The 21619-nt window shown below is 48.9% G+C and overlaps 1 long non-coding RNA gene across 1 annotated transcript in view; it reads left to right on the top strand.

Annotated features, from left to right (window-relative positions):
- Positions 1-17973, top strand: part of LOC142403142 (uncharacterized) — a 40124-nt gene extending 22151 nt beyond the window's left edge. Inside the window, exon 3 of the long non-coding RNA XR_012773614.1 lies at positions 17713-17973. This is a non-coding gene — a long non-coding RNA (uncharacterized LOC142403142). The remainder of the gene's footprint in view (positions 1-17712) is intronic.
- The last annotated feature ends 3646 nt before the right edge of the window (positions 17974-21619 follow it).

Genomic DNA, 21619 nt, shown 5'->3' with positions numbered 1-21619 from the left:
ACCAAAGGGAGTTCTTCCAGGAAAATTGCTGCACCGGTTTCCAGTGGACAGTTCCCCAGACAGAGTAAGAGGGCTGATTTTACTCCTGATTTTAATGAAGAAATTCCTGACTCATATACACAAGAAAAGGGTAATGAATATTATGACCAGGATTAGGGCGGCCCTGCCTCCAGCCAGGTGGAGGAAAGGGACAACCGGGTTTACTGGACTGTGTGGATTCGATGGCCTGGCACATCAGACCCACAGGAGTATAAAGCTCTTGTAGACACCGGTGCACAGTGTACCCTAATGCCATCAAGCTATATAGGGGCAGAACCCATCTGTATTTGAGGAGTGACAGGGGGATCCCAACAACTGACTGTATTGGAGGCCGAAGTGAGCCTAACTGGGAATGAGTGGCAAAAGCACCCCATTGTGACCGGCCCAGAGGCTCCGTGCATCCTTGGCATAGACTACCTCAGGAGAGGGTATTTCAAGGACCCAAAAGGGTACCGGTGGGCTTTTGGTATAGCTGCCTTGGAGACGGAAGAAATTAAACAGCTGTCTGCCTTACCCGGTCTTTCAGAGGACCCTTCTGTTGTGGGGTTGCTGAGGGTCGAAGACCAACAGGTGCCAATCGCTACCACAACGGTGCACCAGAGGCAATATCGCACCAACTGAGACTCCCTGATTCCCATCCATGAGCTGATTCGTTGACTGAAGAGCCAAGGAGTGATCAGTAAGACTCGTTCACCTTTTAACAGTCCTATATGGCCAGTGAGAAAGTCTAATGGAGAGTGGAGACTAACAGTAGACTATTGTGGCCTGAATGAAGTCACGCCGCCCCTGAGTGCTGCCGTGCCGGACATGCTGGAACTGCAATACGAACTGGAGTCAAAAGCAGCCAAATGGTATGCTACAATTGATATCGCTAATGCGTTTTTCTCAATCCCTTTGGCAGCAGAGTGCAGGCCACAATTTGCTTTCACTTGGAGGGGCGTTCAGTACACCTGGAATCGACTGCCCCAGGGGTGGAAACACAGCCCTACCATTTGCCATGGACTGATTCAGACTGCATTGGAACAGGGCGAAGCTCCAGAGCATCTGCAATATATTGATGACATTATCGTGTGGGGCAATACAGCAGAGGAAGTTTTTGAGAAAGGGAAGAAAATAGTCCAGATCCTCCTGAAAGCCGGTTTTGCCATAAAGCAAAGTAAGGTCAAGGGACCTGCACAGGAAATCCAGTTTTTAGGAATAAAATGGCAAGATGGACGTCGCCAGATCCCAATGGATGTGATTAACAAAATAACAGCCATGTCTCCATCAACTAGCAAAAAGGAAACACAAGCTTTCTTAGGCGTTGTGGGTTTTTGGAGAATGCATATTCCAAATTACAGTCTGATCGTAAGCCCTCTCTACCAAGTGACCCGGAAGAAGAACGATTTTAAATGGGGCCCTGAGCAACGACAAGCCTTTGAACAAATTAAACGGGAGATAGTTCATGCAGTAGCCCTTGGGCCAGTCCGGGCAGGGCAAGACGTAAAAAATGTGCTCTACACCGCAGCCGGGGAGAATGGCCCTACCTGGAGCCTCTGGCAGAAAGCACCCGGGGAGACTCGAGGTCGACCTTTAGGGTTTTGGAGTTGGGGATACAGAGGATCCGAGGCCCGCTATACTCCAACTGAAAAAGAGATATTGGCAGCATATGAAGGGGTTCGAGCTGCTTCAGAAGCGGTTGGTACGGAAGCACAACTCCTCTTGGCACCTCGACTGCTGGTGCTGGGTTGGATGTTCAAAGGGAGGGTCCCCTCTACACATCATGCAACTGATGCTACGTGGAGTAAGTGGGTCGCACTGATCACACAACGGGCTCGGATAGGAAACCCCAATCGCCCAGGAATCTTGGAAGTAATTATGGACTGGCCGGAAGGCAAAGATTTCGGAATACCGCCAGAGGAGGAAGTGACGCGTGCTGGGGAGGCTCCACTGTACAATAAACTACCAGAAAATGAGAAGCAATATGCCCTGTTCACTGATGGGTCCTGTCGTATTGTAGGAAAGCATCGGAGGTGGAAGGCTGCTGTATGGAGTCCTATACGACAAGTGGTAGAAACTGCTGAAGGAGATGGTGAATCAAGCCAATTTGCAGAAGTTAAAGCCATTCAGCTGGCTTTAGACATTGCTGAACGAGAAAAGTGGCCAATGCTCTATCTCTATACTGACTCATGGATGGTGGCGAATGCCCTGCGGGGGTGGTTACAGCAATGGAAGCAGAACAATTGGCAGCGCAGAGGCAAACCCATCTGGGCTGCAGCACTGTGGCAAGATATTGCTGCCCGAGTAGAGAACCCGGTTGTAAAAGTACGTCACGTAGATGCTCACGTACCCAAGAGTCGGGCCACTGAGGAACATCAAAACAACCAGCAGGTGGATCAGGCTGCTAAGATTGAAGTGGCTCAAGTGGATCTGGACTGGCAACATAAGGGTGAATTATTTATAGCTCGATGGGCCCGTGACACCTCAGGCCATCAAGGAAGAGATGCAACATATAGATGGGCTCGTGATCGAGGGGTGGACTTAACCATGGACACTATTGCACAGGTTATCCATGAATGTGAAACATGCGCTGCAATTAAACAATCCAAGCGGTTAAAGCCTCTGTGGTATGGAGGGCGATGGCTGAAATATAAATATGGGGAGGCCTGGCAGATCGATTATATCACGCTCCCACAAACCCGCCAAGGCAAGCGCTATGTGCTCACCATGGTGGAAGCAACCACCGGATGGCTGGAAACGTATCCTGTGCCCCATGCCACCGCCCGGAACACTATCTTGGGCCTTGAAAAACAAGTCCTATGGCGACATGGCACCCCAGAGAGAATTGAGTCAGACAACGGGACTCATTTCCGAAACAACCTCATAGACACCTGGGCCAAAGAGCATGGCATTGAGTGGGTATATCACATCCCCTATCATGCACCAGCCTCTGCGAAAATTGAACGATACAATGGACTGTTAAAAACTACACTGAGAGCAATGGGTGGTGGGACGTTCAAACATTGGGATACACATTTAGCAAAGGCCACCTGGTTAGTTAACACTAGAGGATCTGTCAATCGACCTGGCCCTGCCCAATCAAAACTTTTACGCACTGTAGAAGGGGATAAGGTCCCTGTAGTGCACATAAAAAACATGCTGGGGAAGACAGTCTGGGTTACTCCTGCCTCGGGCAAAGGCAAGCCCATTCGTGGGATTGCTTTTGCTCAAGGACCCGGGTGCACTTGGTGGGTAATGCGAAAGGATGGGGAAGTCAGATGTGTACCTCAAGGGGATTTGATTTTGGGTGAGAATAGCCAATGAACTAAATGGTATGATGTTAACTGCTACATCCAAAATGATTAGTTTGTTATTTTGTAACTAAGCAATATAGAGATAGGAGCGGGGTAGACAATGCCTTAATATTGTGTTTGTACACCTATGGCTATGGATATGCCACTATGCCCAAAGACAATTGGACGAGGATTAGTACGGTCATGCTGCTATGTTCCCAGTACAGCCCCAGCCCATCTTGACAACGAGTCGAGGGTAGTTAGAATAACTGGTTTGCGTTAAGGGTGCCAAATCATTGTTAGGGACCCCGCACCATGAAGAAGGGAAGCAAGTTACGTAAGCGAGGTGATATTGCGCATGTCCAGAAGAAGGGGTCAACTAAAGGACACACCTGTATGACCACCAAGGACCACCAGAGACCTCCACGGAAGCCCCTCGGAGCTCAAGGACACATGCGTAATGACCATGCAAATATGATAATTAGTTCTGGGAAATAGAATGAATATGCATGATCATGCCAGGAAATTTGATGCATATGTACGTAATCAGACAATGTAAGTTTCGGTTGATGTAACCTGGGGTATGCACGCTAGGTGGAACGATTCCCCGTGCGTCCGGCGCCGTATTAAAGAATGCCTGCTTCTTAATACTACATTGGTGTTAAGGAGTTTGATTCGATTTCGGTGACACTGGAACCATACTGACTTTGGCCAGCTCTGTAGCTTGCGATGAACTGTAAAGCAATAAGGTTTGTGTTTTATCTTCCTCTGAGATCGGCCGTTGCTGGAGAAGTTGCACCGCATTAGGAAAACATTCGTAACCTGGCTGGATTCTGGGAATCAAACCGAGAGAGGACTTGGTAGCAGTGGCTCCCAGGTGTTCCTTTCCATTCTGCGAATAAGGGAATTAGGGAGCCGAGAGCAGCGGTGACGTCTCTCTGCTCGTGTGCTGGGCCCTGCAAAGCATGTATTTTTCAGAGGAGAGCGTGTTGTATATGAACACGACTGGGAAAAATCTTCCCGTTTCCTGGCAAGGCAGCATAGCGATAGCGATCAACATGACTATGACTCGACCAAACACCCAGGTAAGACGGGTGACTCCCTGACGTGCAATAGCTTTATGTGTCTGTCTCGTGCAGGCGCTATTAGCTGATCTTCAGAGCCTGCGAGTCCCAAATTTGAATCTCTGGCCTGACAGGCGCTGTTGTGTGGACATGGCAGAGCCTTGGGAGGAGAAGTTCAGGATGGACAAGGGTAGGATGGAGTTCTTGCACAGAAGACATTTCCTAGTCAGAGTTTGCCTGTGCGCAGCTACCTGTGAGGTGTCCCTGGACGGCATGTGCCAGGTTTTCTCAAATTGTAAATTCTCATTAGCCTGGAGAAAAGGAGGCTGAGGGGAGACCTTATCACTCTCTACAACTACCTGAAAGGAGGTTGTAGAGAGGTGGGGGTCGGTCTCTTCTCCCAGGTAACAAGTGATAGGACGAGAGGAAATGGCCTCAAGTTGCGCCAGGGGAGGTTTAGACTGGATATTAGGAAATTTTTCTTCACCGAGAGGGTTATCAAGCATTGGAACAGGCTGCCCAGGGAAGCGGTTGAGTCACCATCCCTGGAGGTATTTAAAGGACGTTTGGATGAGGTGCTTAGAGACATGGTGCAGTGGTGGTTTTGGCAGTGTTAGGTTTACGGTTGGACTCGATGATCTTAAAGGTCTTTTCCAACCTATACGATTCTGTGATTCTGTAAAGGAAGGAGTATCTGTTGCTCGCTGCTGTTCAGAGCAAGGCCTTGCTCAAAGCACGCGTTCTTGCTGTTGCAAGAGTTTGCTGGAAGCATGAGAAATCATTCCTTTACTAGGAAAACAAATCCGGTCAGTCTAAAAACGTGAACGACTGTGCTGGTTTTGCTCCCATTACATTTGGTGACAGTTACAGCCACAGGTAAAGTAGATTTAGACCCGAGCTTAGGACAAGAGTCAGTTTAGAGATCTGCTAATGCAGAGGATTTCTTTTTGTTATAGAAAGGAGTAAAAGTTTGGAAACAATGCCAATTTTTATTTGAACACAAGACCAGTTTAGAATAGCGTTCAGAAGCGTGCCTTTGCATGAAGCATTTGTGTAAATTCACATCTGGTTTACTGGAGATCAAGCAAATTTGAAACGTGTTAAAGTAAAAAAAATGGGGGGGGAGGGGTCCCTGCAACGTTTGTCATACAGCATATTGATTGTAAAATCTGTGTTTTAACATCCGGCCATATAAGAAATTGCCCAAAGTCCCATGCAGTGCCTAGAAACCTGTTGCTGGAAAGCAGAAACAGTTTATTAAGGAGGAAAGTTTATGTTCTTCCTCTTGGGTTGACCTTGGGCAGTTTAAACCTTGTGGTGGGAGAAAATTTGCGGTCAGACTTAAGAACTCAGAGTCTGAGTAAGAGTGGTTAGCAGGAGAGGCACCGGAGCAAAATCATTGCAGATGGGCTGTCGGGCAGCTGATGCGCACGGTGACGGCCTCAAATGACGTCGACAGCCCTGGCAAAGGAGTTCGGTCTGCTTAGCTGCCTTTGTTAGAGGCACAAGAGACTTGGCATGAAGTAACGGAATCGGTATTTCCGGCTGCCCCGCGACTGCTGACGTGGCTGAAGCGGAGAAAGCACCCGTGCCTTAGGTGGTCTCCCTTCTGTTTGCTTTCTTGCTGCTCTTGGCACATCTCCTCCTTTCAGCCCGTGGGGTTTTGTGAGGGAGCTAGGGGGCTATTTGCTGTTTTCAAAAGTATAAAGAGGAACAAGAGAGCTTAAAGTATGCCCTGAAGCCACCGATAATTAGCGTGGCTGCGCTCCCTATTCACGCATCAGGTACCACACCTTGTATTATTTCAAATGCGGGGACACCTTTATTTTGAGCCGAGGGAGGGAACAGGTGTGCTGTCTGTGATCCAGATCTCCGGTCTCTGACAAGTACTTCTGTTTCTAAAGCAAACTTTGACAAAGAGCAAAGAGGAGGAAAATGGACTTTTGAGTGTGGTATGACCTCAGAAAAGCTTCAGTGCCTTTATCTGACTAAGTATTTCACGTGACAAGATGCTTCTGCTTCAGTAAAAGGGGCAGGCAGCCCCTGAAATCAGTGATGATGCAGCAAGCATAAATTTGATCCTTGTGATCATATTTTCAGATTTTCAATAGTGTTTTACATTTTGACATCAGTAGAGCTTAGATGATTTACATCTGCTGTAGGTCTGGAGCTAAATTTTTTTAATTATGGGTCTGCTCCAAAGATTGTTGATGCCAGGAGGCTCTGGATGAGCTTTAGGCTTTCACAAGTACCACTTTTGGACGAGAAAACGCTGTTTCTGGGATTACAGTGGGTGAACGCAGTAGCATTCTTACTCTGTAATCCCGAGCTGTTTGATTCGTATCTGCAAGGAAGAAGACTATATTTGGTACTGGCATGTGTTTTCTGCTTCAAAACGTGAACTCTGCAACAGCAAGGCACAGTCTAAAGCCCCGTCTTTTCAAAGTCCTGCTCCTCCCTACTTTGTGGTAATAAATGTCCGATCCCTTTCTCGTCAAGGGACAGCGCTGCAAACGGAAAGGTTAAATTCTGTTGTGCTTTGCGGGCATATTGCTGCCCCAGCAGTCTGCAGATAGGACAGTGGGAACTACAGGCTATGGGGCTTGTGTATTATGCTTGTACAGTTTTTTCTTTCGGTACGTGCTGTCCAGGAAAGAACGGAAAGTGAGAGCTGAGTTGCCTTAGAGTTATTTCAGCTCCTTCTCCCTTTTGTTGCAAGGAGGCACCAGCACGCTGCTTGCCTCTGTCTGCCGGGGCATCCCTCCCGCACCTTCCTGCTTCTGCAGGCCGTCTGCTGACACTTTCTTCTGCAGAAGCTTCGAGGGTCTTTGGGCAGCTCAGAGGAGTTGAAAACTTAAAGTTGAAATTAAATGTTTAGGGTAATGTTTGTTTTCTAAAGTATGTGTACGTATACACTTCAGAATATAGTTTGGTTATTTGCGGTACCGAGAAACGAATCAAATTATTCTGGAATTGCCAATCGCAGGGTTCAACAAGCGCCAGCGCTCCTGACAGCCGTGCCTGGTGCTGAGGCGCTGAGGCAGGAGCGAGAAGCCCAAGTTTGAGAGACCCTTCTGGCTTATTTCATGTTCTCTGGACTTGGCCTATCACTGTGAGAGGCTAGACAAGTATTTTCCTTCCCCAGGTAACATACCTGTTGTCTAGCTGATCTCTAATTTCAGATGTCATCGTAGGCCTTTGGTAGAGCCGTACGCAGTGACACGTAGGTCCCTCTTCTGCATGAATTAAACTCATTTGGCACGTTGATGCGTGGCTTGCTTAAGTTCTCCTTTGCAGTACAGACGTACCTGCGATGAACTTCATTACAAGCATACTGCCCTGTCCTCTAGCTACCAAATGCCAAGATGCGTCCAGCATCTTGAAGCAAAAGGCAAATATTATAAAGAGGTAAAGCGAGGAAGAAAAATACTTCAGACAAGAAAAGACCAGATGTGCAATGTGAACTACGTTGTCCGGCATTTCCGTTTTTAACTGTCAAAGGCAGCAAACCGGAACAGAATTGTGGCTTTGTTAGAAGGAGTTATACTGGCCAGCATTAAAGCTTCCTCCTTTGTTTACTATCGTCCCGTCATTGTACGTGATCGAGGCACCTTTCAGCAGCATGGTAAAAGGGATTAGCTTAAGCCCTGGCACTTGAGGTTCAACTAGAACAATGTTTTCCTCCATTCGTGAGGCAGACCGACAGGTGCTGTGGGGTAGCTCTGCCAGCCCGATTGCCTCAGATATCAGTATCTTCACAGTGCTTATTAAAATAGGTCATGGATAAGGCAAAAAAGAGACTCCGGGGGAAAGATCTTCCTTAACAGACGTCACAGAAAGGGCAGGTACCTCCTGTGCTGTGGCCTTCTGCACCTGCAAGAGGAGCAGGGAGGAGCGGAGCAGACTTCATCAGGAGCCTGAGCAAGGGACAGCAGGGGATGCCACATAAGAATATACAGTAAGGAGATGCCATGCCTGGCATGTGGTGAGGGGGGAAATGCCACGGAGCAAAGGCAAGCTGGGTCGGTGAGGCTGGCAGCCAGCTGCAAAAGCGCAGGTTGAAAGGAAAGGATGGAGTTCTCTCATCTCGATGTCCCAAGGCGATGCTTTTACATCTGCGTTTGTCAGGTGTGCGTTTCTGTGCTTTGGCGAGATCGTTTTGTTTTCTCCTGTCCTGTAATTGATACTGCCGTGAAGGAGAAGATGTGCAGAGAGAAGAAACTGGAAAATGAAATTCTTTCCCTTGTTTGAGCACGGACACACAGAAGGTGTTTTTTTCTGTTCTCAGTGGTCCTGGGCTGGCAGGAGGACTTAGAAAGATCATAGATCAGCTCCAAAGAAGGACTTCAGCTCTCAGGAATTTGCCGAGTAAAGTCAAGTTTCCTTATGAAATAGCGATGCTTGTTTTTATCTCTACATTTTTTTTTGCCTATTTACGATGTTTGATAGGAAGATATTTTTTATCTGCTTGGAGTAAAGGAGTTCAGTGTTTTAGTGGGTCACAGGCTAGGACGAGTCAACATTCTAGTGCTGTTAGAAGGAAAAAAGAAAAAGCCCATGTGAAGCTGTTTCAATAACAGTATGCCTCGTGAGGCACAAGAAGTCATGCTTCTGTTCTCCGTTCTGCTCGTACAGTAATTCGCTTGGAGTGCTGGTCTCTTGTTTTGGAAGCCTCACCTGGAGAAAAGTAGAGAGCGATCTAGTCAGTCTACCCAGTCCAGACAAACTATGAAAATCTCGATTTGAAAATCCTGCCGGGAGAGGTTGAATGAACTGGTTTTATTCGCGTAAAGACTAGATGTAGGCAATCACATCTTCGTATTGCAGAACTGGGCTGGAGGGGGCACTGCTGTTCAAGGTATTCCTCGTGCACGGTAAATGTTTGATCCTAGGGATTATTTCGGTAGCGCTACTCTTTGTTTTAAATCCATATCCAATTTTCTCAGTGTCCCTTTTTTTAATTTAAAAAATGTAAATGCCATGTGCATCCGTTCAGCAAATCCACAGCTATACAGTGCAACATTATGCATAGGCTGATTTGGATATTAACTGCATCCACCCTAAGGTGTGAGTTGCCTTGTATATGCCCGTATCAAAGCATACTCTCAAGCTGTTTACACAAGGTGGCAACCTTTTGTAAATATAGAGACAGCCAATTTTCTAATCCCGTCCTTAAAATCCTATCCTCTGGGAGGCAGTGCCTGGTGGAAAGGTTCCTCTGTTATATTGTACCTAAATCCAATAAAGTTGACACATGCCAGCGGCCTGCTGAGAAGGACCTGCTGGGAGAGCTGACAAGCATTGGGTTCTCTCCAGGCTCAAGTCTGTAGCTTCCTTGTTGGGGCAGAAATAGACTGTTACATTCCTCAAGGTGAAATCTTTGCTTGCTTAACTTATTCAGGATCAAAGTAGGGTTTCTTCTGTATCTTTCAGAAGTAGTAAAAGGTTGAAAAGTAAATTGCTCGGGTAAAGCTTTTACCTCATTGCTGAAGTTTCTGTCAAATCTAGACTTTCCAAGAGAACAGCTCGGCCGCTCGGTGCTGCCGCTCGGCCCCACAGTTCGGCCGTTCGGCTTCTCGGCCGCTCGGCCCTGCAGCTCAGCCAGTCCGCCCTGTAGATAGGCTGCTCGGCCCTGCAGCTCGCCCGCTTGGCTGCTCGGCCCTGCAGCTCGCCCCTGCAGCTCGGCCACTATGCCGCTCGGCCCTGCAGCTCGGCCACTATGCCGCTCGGCCACTCGGCCCTGTAGATTGGCCGCTCGGCCCTGCAGCTCGACCGCTCGGCCACTATGCCGCTTGGCCGTTCAGCCACTATGCTGCTTGGCCGCTCGGCCCTGCAGCTTGGCCGAGCTGCAGGGCTGAGCGGCCAAGGTGCAGGGCCTAGCAGGTTCAGGGTGCGCCAAGGTGCAGGGCCGAACTGCAGGTTCTGGCACACACAGGTGAGGTCCCCGTTCGGGCTCACGTCCAGCAAACTTGGGTGAGGTCCCCGTTTGGGCTGGTGTCCAGCCTACACAGGTGAGGTCCTGGGATACTGCGCCTGCGCGTGCCAGACGCCAGCCCAAAACGGGACCTAGCCTTGCGTGTGACTGACGCCAGCCCGAAGGGGGGTCCTGCCTTGCGCGTGACGGATGCCAGCCCAAAGGGGGTCCTGCCTTGCACGTGCCGGACACCAGCCCAAAGCGGGACCTCTCCTGCGCATGCTGGATGCCAGGCTAAAGAGGACATCATTTGTTTGTGGCAGACACCAGCCCGCAGGGGACCTCGCCTGTGTGTGGCGGATGCGAGCCCGCAGGGGACCTCGCCTGGGTCTTGTGCTGGATGCCAGCCTGCAGGGGACCTTGCCTGTTTGGGGCACACCGGTGGCGGGTTGCCAAAAGGCAAAGCAGGGTGATAGCAGAGTTTTCCTTTCTGGGGATGGGCTCAGCCATCTCCTGCACAAATTTCTGTTACGTAGCATTTGGGATGGTAGCTTTCTATTGATTTCTTGAAGAACAAGAGGATGATGGAGCACGTTACAAGAGCATAATCATTTTCTCTTCCTTTGGCAGTACAGGCACCCAAGGCCAGCCCCCATTCAAGGAACAGCGCGAGGATATCCGTGTCGACCGTCAGCGGAGGAAGGAAGCTTCTTTTGGAGGCTGAGGTGATGAAGCAGAGTCCTTAATTGTTCTGTTTGATTTTCAGCATGGGTGCGGGGAGGGCTTGGGACATGCAAAATGTGGTCCCGGACAGGGGAGCTGTCTGTTATACGGGAGGCTATGAGAGATATCATGGACACCACTGGACTGGCATCCTGTAAGGCTGCTTTCACATCTTTTCTTGTTTAGAGGCTAACCTTGGCTTTGGGCTGCAAAATAAAGTCTGCCACCCCTGTGCCAGCTTGGCGGCAGTATCTGCCCATGGTGGCACCATCTCGGTGGTGGCATATGCCCATGCCAGTGCCAGGTTGCTGGCTGTGTCTGGCTTGTGAGGGTTGGGGTAATTAGCCCCCTGTTCCACATGGGCTCCAGCTGTGGCCCGGGGCAGCACAGGTGGGACCCATGAGGTGAGGATGGGGCTGGGCCAGGGGTTTAAAAAGGGCTGGGGCTGGGGCTGGCCCTAGGGTTTAAAAAGGGTGAAGATGAGGCTGGCCTTGCTGTGCTGAGGGGCTCTACATGGGGAGGGTCTGCCTAGGCATGCCTGCCTGCGGGAGCTGGCTGAGGAGTGAAATGAAGGGGCTTCCCCAGGCAGCTGCCTCCAGCAAGGAACAGCCGGTCTCCACAGCCGGGAAGGATCCCTCCCAGCCATCCCCGACAGAGCACACCACCAGCACGTGGTGCCGGGAGCTCGGTGCCCCCATCGGCTGCACGCGTGAGCCACCGTGTCTCTGGGAAGCCTCTTGGGAGAGGAGCATTGAGGCACCTGTGCGGGCGAGGCAGCTGGCACTGTGGAGGAGGAAGGGGCAGAGGCTGAGAGAGAAGCCACAGGGTGCTGAAGGTCTCCCGGCGGTGCCAGGAGCTGCGGTGAGTCGCGCATCCCTCGCGTGTGTCCAGGCCTCTCTCTGCCGTGCTTCTCCAGACCTCTGCCTGCCTCCTTGCCTGTACCTGCCTCTCTCTCCCTTTCAGGCTGTTTGGCTCCCCAAAGCTTTTTGCCCGTCTGCTAGCACTGCCCTCCACACCGTCACCTTCTACATTTCCTTTCTGTGCCTCTCCCTTTCCAGGTCCCCACCTGCTATTATTTCACTCTTCCCACACTGCCTTCTTCCGCATTGCTGAGGAAAATGGCGTTTCTAGGTCTCCCTCTACGCAGTGACCTGTCTCTCTTTTCAGTGACTCCCTCTGCTCTGCACCTTGTCTTTTTTTTTCTAGTTAACTGTCCCTATTTTTCAATTTTTTACTCTCATAATTCTTCTCTTTTTGAAATTTTGTTTCTAGGTGTACTTTTACCTTGTTTTCTGTCTCTTTTTTTATTTTTTCCTGTCTGTCCTGTACCCTGTTGCTTTTAAATTGTCTTTCCTCGTCTATCTTTATCCAGTTTGCTGTCCTTGTTTTTTAATTTGTTCTAGTCTGTCCTGTACCCAGTTGCTTTTAAAAATTTCTTTCTATGTCTCCATCTATTTAGGTTTTTTGCTATTTTTGAATTTTTTCTCTCTTGATGTCTTTTGAATTGAAAAAACTTTAGAATTTTTGTTTCTGTGTTTTTCGCGTGCGTCCAGGCCTCTCTCTGCCGTGCTTCTCCAGACCTCTGCCTGCCTCCTTGCCTGTACCTGCCTCTGTCTCCCTTTCAGGCTGTTTGGCTCCCCAAAGCTTTTTGCCCTTCTGCTAGCACTGCCCTCCACACCGTCTGCGCCTGTGCGTGCCAGAGACAGAAAAAAATACATTCTTCTATGTATTTTTTTCTGTCTCTCTCATTTATTTTTTCCTATCTGCGCTGTACGTTGTGACTTTTCAAATGTTTTTCTTTCTACTTTTACCCAGATGTCTAACCCTATTATTTACAAACTTTTCTGTGTCACGTTGCTTTTGAATGTTTTTCTCTATCTACTTTTATCCAGTTCACTGTCTGTATTTTCTATTTCATGCTCGTCTGTGCCATACCCTGTCGCTTTTTAGATTTTGTTTCTGTGTCTTTGTTTATTTAGTTTGCTGTCCCCGTATTTTATTTTTTCTTCCTTTAAGGCCTTTCTTTTTCATTTTTTTTCTATGCCTACTTTTATCTAGTTTGCTATCTCTATTTTTAATTTTTTTCTTCTCTTCCTTCTACCCTTTTGCTTTTTAATTTTTCTTTCTATGTCAACTTTTATCGAGCTGTTTATCCCTGTTTTTTGTTTCTTGTTTGTCACATACCCTGTTGCTTCTTAAATTTTGTAGGTGGGTTGCGTGGAGTTATCGGGCAGCAAAGCCAGCTCAGGTGGGGGTCACTGCTGCACTTGTACTGCTTCTTGTAAGGCTTGTCCTCTGTTGGTTCAGGTGGTTCCGGCTATAGTAATTGCTATAACATGCAACTCAAATCCTGGGTTACAACAATTTAAAGGTATATCCATTACAATCTCCACCACTGGTCCCTTTGGGCCAGGTTATAGGGTTTAACATTGCAATGAGCTCCTCCCCTTGCTCCTAGCCTGGCTAGCAACAAGGGGTTTCTGCTATAGTAATTCCCATAACGTGCAGCTGAAATCCCGGCTGACAACAGTTTAGAGGTATTTCCATTACAGTCTCCAGCCCCGGTCCCTTTGGACCAGACCATCGGGTTTAACTTTGCAATGAACTCCTCCCCTTGCCCCTGCTCCGGCTTGGACTTATCCACAGAATGCAGTCCCTTCAGAAGTAAACTTGCTCCAACATGGCCTCATGCACAGCCACTGATGCTTCGAGGTGTACCTGGTGCAGCATGGACTTCATCCACAGCCACAGATGCTTCGAGGTGCTCCTTATCCAGCGTGGACTTATCCTTGGGCCACAATCCCTTCAGAGGTATACCTGCTGTGGCACAGACATAACCATGGCCGCAGACGTTTCAAGATATACCTGCCGTGGCATGGGCTTATCCACGGGCACGGACGCTTCGGGGTGTCCCGCTCCCACGTGGATTCATCCACAGGTCACAGTCCCTTTGACTCGAGTTCACACTGGAGTTCCAGCCCGTCCAGTCCAGGAGCACAGAAACAGCAGCGACGCCCTGGCTATCGGCCAGCCCAGGCGCGTCGCCATTGCTGTTATCAGCATGTTCCCAGGCACAGCAGAGTAAGGTGATAAGCAGTACAGCAGCACGGCAAGCAGCAAAGGTAAAAAAGCAGCCACTAACGAGCCCTAGACTGTAATATACAGTAAGGCAAGCAAGCCCCATGGCAAGCACAGAAGCCTGCCGATTAATAGCTAAACAGCAATAACAACTATAACTTTGATCTAGCACATTCCAATCAAACCTGTCGTTATCTGGAACCCTTCGAGCCCCACGTTGGGTGCCAAAAAGGACTGTTGTGGTTTAGCCCCAGCCGGCAACTAAGCACCACACGGCCGCTCGCTCACTCCCCCCGCAGTGGGATGGGGGAGAGAATCGGAAGAGCAAAAGTAAGAAAACTCGTGGGTTGAGATAAAGACAGTTTAATAGGTAAAGCAAAAGCCGTGCGCACAAGCACAGCAAAGCAAGGAATTCGTTCGCTGCTTCCCATGGGCAGGCAGGTGTTCAGCCATCTCCAGGAAAGCAGGGCTCTATGATGCGTAATGGTTACTTGGAAAGACAAATGCCATCGCTCCGAACGTTCCCCCTTCCTTCTTCTTCCCCAGCTTTATATGCTGGGCATGATGTCCTATGGTATGGAATAGCCCTTTGGTCAGTTTGGATCAACTACCTTGGCTGTGTCCCCTCCCAACTTCTTGTGTACCTGGCAGAGCATAGGAAGCTGAGAAGTCCTTGACTAGTGCAGCAACAACTAAAACATCTCTGTATTATCAACACTGTTTTCAGCACAAATCCAAAACATAGCCCCATACCAGCCACTAAAAAGAAAATTAACTCTGTTTCAGTTGAAACCAGGACAGTACCTCTCGGTTTGTAAGAACATCTCCTCCCTCTTCCTCAGAGCAGTCTTTTTGTCCTCTCCTCCATCTCACTTGCTTCTAGTGGGTCAGCGTCTCCCTCGTGACCTCTGTACTCTGTTCAAATCCCCTCCCCAGTGCCTTTGTGCCCTCAAGCCGCCTTGTGTCTCTCTGGCCATCTCGGCACCCCTCTGTTTCTGTCGCGACGCTTCCTGCGAGCGCCCTTGTGTTCCGTGGCCATCCTTTAGTTCTGCAGCAGGCTTTGTATCTTTCTTACTCAGAGACAACTCTTCCTCAGGCTTTCATTTTCCCTCAGAGCACTTTTACCTTTGCTCCGCCACGTCAGATGCCTCTGTTCGGTCCCCGGTTCCCTGAGGACATCTCTACTCTGTTCAGATTCCCTCCAGAGTACCTCATTGTGTCAGCAATCTTTTGTTTGTCTCTTTGTCCACATTTCCCCCGCCCCCCGGAGCCCCCTCGTTCCTGTCATGACGCCTCCCAAGACTGTCCTCGTGCCCCACGGCACCCTTTGAGCTCTGCAGCCCTCTTTGTGTCTCTCTCTTATTTGGACAGAACCCCTCCTCAGGCTTTTGTTGTGCCCCACAGCTCTCTTACCTTATTCACTGCCATCTAGGATGTCTCCATTCGGTCGCTCATCCCCTGAGGACATCGCTGGGACACCCTCTTGAGTTTTGCGTTGCATGCCAGAGCCGCCTTCTGTCTGTCTCTCTCGCTCTCGGCACCCTTCCTCTGCCGTCACCGTGCCTCCTGAGGCCGTCCTCGTGCCCCACGGCCCTCTGTGGCTCCGTAGCGCAATTTGCACCCTTTTTGCTCCTGAGAACCATTCCCGATGACATCTTTCATCTCCAGGACACTCATGTTGTCCTCTGTGCTAGCTAGGACACCTCTGTTCAGTCCCTGGTCCCCTGAGGACATCTGTAGTCTGTTCAGATCCCCTCTGGACTTTTTCATCGTGTCCTCGAGCCTTCTTGTGCCTGTCCCTCTCAGAACCCCTCTGCTACTGTCACGATGCCTTCCGAGCAGCACGCTTTTAGCTCCGTGAGCCCCCTTTGGACTCGCTTTGTTGCAATCGCACCTCTCCTAAGATCTCTTAAGTTCCCAAAAAAGAGTGCTCTTGTTCTTTTCTGTGCCATCTAGGATGCCTCCGGAGACTTTCCTTGTGCTCCACAGCATTTTGTTTGCACTTTACCTCCCTTTTAGGGGTCTCTCTCATGACCCCTCTGGTGCCAGTCACCGTGCTTCCCGAGACCTTCTTTGTGTCTCGCAGTCCTGTTTTTGCTCCGTAGCGGACTTTGATCCTCTCTCGTTACCTCCGAACCCCGTCCTCCGGTTGGTTTGTGACTGGAGAGCTTTTATCATCCTGTCTGCTGTCTAGGGTGCCTCTATTTGGTCCCAGGCCTCCTGAGGCTGTATCTACTCTGTTCACATCCCCTCCAGACTTCTTCCTTGTGTCCCTGAGCTGCCTTTGGTCTCTCTGGCCCATTTGGGACCCCTCTGATGGTGTCATGATGCCTATCGATGCCTTCAAGGTTGCCCTTAGCACACTTTTAGCTTTGTAGTGGACCTTGAACCCTTCTTGTTCCCTCAGAAGGCTTCCTGAGTCCGTATCTGTGATGCAGCCCAGGCATTCTGTCCTCTTTTCCCTCTAGCTGTGCCTCTCTTTGTTCCCTGGCCCTCTGATGACACATTTACTTGATTCAGATCCCCTCTGGATTTAATCGTCATGTCCCCAGTCCTTTTTCTGTCTCTCTGGTTCCCTCAGGACATTTTTTTTCTCCCAGTCACCATGCCTCCCAAGACCTTCCTTGTGCTCCACATCCATCTTGTAGCAATTTGAGCTGTAGAGCACTCATTTGTTCCTCTACGCTATCTAGGATCCCTGTGTTCAGTGCCTAGCCACCTGAGACCATCTGTACTCCGTTCAGATGATCACCCGAGTTCCTCCTTGTTGTCCCAAGCCGCCTTTTGTCCGTCAGCCCCCCTCAACATCCCTTTCCTCACGGTCACAATGCCTCCTGAGCCCTTCTTCGTTCTCCACAGCACCTTGTAGCATATTATCTTGCTTTCTATCTTTCTTGTTCCGTCAGAGCCTCCCATCTTTCTTTGCTACGCAGCGCTCCTTTATCTTTCTCTCTGCCATCGAGGGTGTCTGTTTGGTCCCTCTCTCGCTCAGTCATCTCTAGTTTGCCTAGATGCCCTCCTGAGACACCTCACTGTGTCTCTAAGCCTTCTTTTCTTACCCCGCCCGCTGCAGGCCATCGCCTGTTTGGGGCGGGCATCCGCCTGCCCGGAGCGTTGCCCATTTGCCCTATGTGGGTCCACAGTGTGAGCATCTATGATGTGCGTGGGCTAATGCCTTTCAGAGTGTGTCAGAGGGTCAGGATTTTGTTCTGTTTGGTGTCATGTTGTTCTGTTTTGTGCATTTGTTGAAGATTTGAGTTTCGTGCGGGAGGAAGCCAGCTATCTTAGTGGTTTTGGGATGAGGTGGGGTACACGTGTTTTAAGGTCATACCTTCTTTGCCAGGTGTTTTGAACTAATTGTATCTGATTTTCCTAGTGACTCACAAAGGGGTTTGAGGCACACCGATGGCGGGTGCTGTCGCCAAAAGGCAAAGCAGGGTCATAGCAGTCTTCCGTTTCTGGAGGTCCGGCTCAGCCATCTCCTGCATAAATTTCTGTTATGTAGCAATGGGAATGGTAGCTTGCTTTTGATTTCCTGAAGAACAAGAGGCTGATGGAGCACGTTATAACGTGCATAGCACGTTAAATATAAGAGCATAATCATTTTCTCTTCCTTTGGCAGTACAGGCACCCAAGGCCAGCCTGCATTCAAGGAACAGCACGAGGATATCCGTGTCGACCGTCAGCGGAGGAAGGAAGTTTCTTTTGGAGGCCGAGGCGATGAAGCAGAGTCCTTATGTGTTCTGTTTGATCTTCAGCGTGGGTGAGGGGAGGGCCTGGGACATGCAAAACGTGGTCCCGGACAGGGGAGCTGTCTATTACATGGGAGGCTGCGAGAGATATCATGGACACCGCTGGGCTGGCATTAGAACCCGGTGATTGGCTTGACTGACCTGGCAGAACCATCCTGCCGTCTGAAGTAATGAATACTTCTGCACTGAGATTTTACTAGCTCGGTCTGCATCACCTTTGGCTTTTCCTCATTGAGCTCGTATTTTGGCAAGAAGCATCTCTCATCCAGCATTTGGGTCTGAGGGGTTTCCATTAGACTTTGGGCGCCTGTCCTGTCATGCTCGGTATCTGTTTGCACTCAGGTCTCCTGTAACTCCTACGCCGTTTTGTCTTAAGACTTTATAGTGCAGTGTTATCTAATAGTAGCGTTCTGCATGCAAGCAGCTACGGGCAGCCCGGTCTCCTGCGCCATATACGTCAGCACTCTCGTGCGAGCGTGCTGCCTCCCGAGGGGTTCTCCATGCTGCAGTTCGTGGAGTCATTTGGGAGTTATTTGTCCATAAAGGAAGAGTCTGTGATTACACCAGCCACGGTCATTTGCTACCCGTACCTCTTTTGGCCTACCAGTCTCTGCCTATATTTGAGTCATCTGGCAGTAACTGTAATTTTTGTGTGTCGGTGGGTGGTTTGACGACTTCTTGCAGTTTAAGTAATAGATCTAGGCTAAGCGGGACGGTTGAGCCTCGGGCCGTGGCCTGCTCGGTGTTGCCTCTGGATCGACAATTAAGTTGAGACAGGTGGGTGTTTGTGGGGAAGCAAGTAGTATATAAATCTTCAATGGCAGGAGGACGATGTATCGTATTTTAATCTTGGGGTTTTTCCCTTGGTTTTGTTCCTCTCTTGCTCTCTTGTTGTGTTCCTTCTCTTTACAATTTATTATTATTATTTTGTTCCAATTATTAAAGTGTTCTTATTTCAACTCAGGAGTTTTCTTATTTTTGCTCTTCCGATTCTCTCCCCCATCCCACCGGGGCAGGAGGGCGAGCGAGCGGCCGTGTGGTACTTATCTGCCGACTGGGGCTAAACCACCACGGTCCTTTTTGGCGCCCAATGTGGGGGCATGAATGGTTTGAGATAATAACAGATTAACCAGACCGTATTAAGGAATTCAGATATGTTAATAGTTGCGGGTCACGGTATGGATTCATCTGTTCTCGATATTGGTTTATCCGATCCACACCATGCTCATTTTTTTGCTGTACATGTTAAAGATCGGTGTTGGTTTTTGCAGTTTCCTGTGCTCTGCAGTGATTAGCGATGTTTTGCCTGGGAGATTTGTTATTAAAACAGTGACCTTGAGTTTACTTTGGCATCTAATTTTCATACTGAAACCATTACCGTATGTTGAGTACCACCTCATGAAGACAATTAGCAATTATACTTCTTCCTTTGAGAGTTTTTTTTATGGAGGAAATACAAAACGACACCTTGACTACCTTCTACAATGTTTCCTCCTTTGTTACAATAACTTTTCAGTATCTTGAACATCCTTGGGTAGTTAAGATACGTCTATCGGTATCGCTCGGGAATATTGTTTTGGTTTTGTCTAAGGTTAGTAAGCAATTTAAGAATATCATGCAGAGATCTGCCCCAAGGCTGGTCTTTCTTTGCCACGCGGCACTCCTTTATCTTTCTCTCTGCCATCGAGGGTGTCTCTATTCGGTTCCTCTCTCGCTCGGTCATCTCTAGTTTGCCTAGATGCCCTCCTGAGACTCCAAGGCCCTCACTGGGTCTCCAAACCTTCTTTTTTTACTCTGCTGCCTCCTCATTCCTCTACTGTCTATAACAATGTCATCTGAGTCCTTTCTTGTACTCCACAACACTCTTGTAGTACTTTGGCTCCATTTTGATTTTTTGGTTTATTTGTTTTGTCCACTTCAGAGCGCACTTCAGAGCTTTGCCATCTAGGATGCCTTCATTCAGTGCTCAGCCTCCTGATGACATCTGTATTTGGTTGAAAACCCCTTCAGAGTTCCTCATTGTTATCTCTGAGTCTTCTTGGGTCTCTCGGGCCCCCTCAGGACTCCTCTGCTCCCTTTACCAAGGTCTCGTGAGACATCTCCTATGCCCCAGAGCCCTGTTTTAGATTGGCAGGGCACTTTGCACCCCTCTCTTCCTCTCGGAACCCTTCCTGAATCTGCGTCTGTTACCAGTGTCAGTCTATGACCAGGAGAGCTCAGAGAAGGCTCCCTTAGGCTGTCATTTTTATAGATAAAGTGGTTGGCTCGTAGCCAAATTGCATGCGATAGGAAAGCTATGCGTGAGGCTCCTTGTACCCACAACTGTCTTTGTTCCTTGATAAACGAGTCTGTGAAAAGCGATCTGCTATTCATGTGTCAATCACATGATCGGTGTTCCAAGCTCATACGCATCGATGCTCACCGTGTCACTCGGCTTCTTTGTGGGTTCTCAGGGAACAGATCGGAACCGGAGGAGTTTTCGGCCCGGCCGCGGCTCAGGCCTTTACCTCCTTTGGAGCCTGTACCCACCTATTGCTAGCTTGGTTAAGAGGTCGAGCGCATCCATCACGCTCCACCCCGTGACTACAGTCAATCCGCTTTATCGACTCATGGAGCGGTAGCACGGTTACCTCTTGCCTCTGTGTCATAAATATGTGATGTATTGCAGATCAGTGGTAAGAGTCCAATTATTTGATAAGCTGTTTAATTTAAGCGTCCTAATTAATGTGAGTTATATACTCTTTTACGTACAGAATCAATTGATTGTATGCGTTTTACCTCCTGGACTGATATAATTTGTTTCATTTTTTGCCAAGCTTTCGTATAGAGAACGATTATAAGCAATAAACATAGTAAGGTTAAAACTAACAAAACTACAACAGGATGCAATGTAATCAATTTGCCATGTTGACCAGAGGGTTTTTCCCTCATTAATATGTAGGGGTGCTGTTGTAGCAGGGTGATCTGTTTGCAACTTCAATTTACGTTGGGGGCATTCTGTAAGGATGATTTCACATGTTTTCCTGTTTAGAGGCCAACCTCAGCTGTGGGCTGCAAAATAAAGTGCTTCTTGGCCTGTGGGGCCTAATTTTTGATGTAATCGTTCCCCCCGTCGGTACCATTTGGGATCTGGTGTATCTCCTGTTTTTGTTCCCCTAATTCTGGCTAATACATCTACTTGTTGGTGAATCATTTTGTGGCTGGTTGGTCATTGTGTACATGGCCTTTTTCCCATCCTAGTTTAAAGGGTGCCTGTTTGGCTATATCTAATAGTAATTGCCAGTCTTCAGTTCTCCAAACTGGGGATCTATTTACTTTCCAATTTAGGGCTTCCCGTTGACAAAGCCATTGCGTGGCACCTGCCCACACGGCCTAGGAGTCGATATAAGATAACTTTTGCTCCGTTTTGTGCTGCTAGAACAACTGCCCTTAGTTCTCCCACTTGTGCGCTACCTTCCCCACCTTCTATTACTTGTTTGCCGGCGGTAATTTCTAATGCAGCGGCTTTATTACCGCCGTTTGCCGTTTACCCTCTTTGCCGAGGCATTGGTAAACCAAATGCCTTCGGTCGGTGTTTTCTCAGCGAGGGGAGGCGCATTGAGAATCGGTGAGGGTTTCCATGGCTCTTTTAGTGCTAGGGGGTCAGTGTTTACAGGTATTTGTAATTTGGAAATTTTTGTATGTCCTTCAGTCAATTGCATTTCATCTGCTACTACCATCAGGTAGGCGTACCATTTTCCAGTGGTGGGTTTCTGTGCAATTCCTTCTGGTGGAGAA

The sequence above is a fragment of the Mycteria americana genome, unplaced genomic scaffold (assembly GCF_035582795.1).
Source record: "Mycteria americana isolate JAX WOST 10 ecotype Jacksonville Zoo and Gardens unplaced genomic scaffold, USCA_MyAme_1.0 Scaffold_123, whole genome shotgun sequence".
Classification (NCBI taxonomy): Eukaryota; Metazoa; Chordata; class Aves; order Ciconiiformes; family Ciconiidae; genus Mycteria; species Mycteria americana.
Note: the sequence above shows the minus strand (reverse complement) of the source record. Positions and strands in the feature narration are given on the sequence as shown.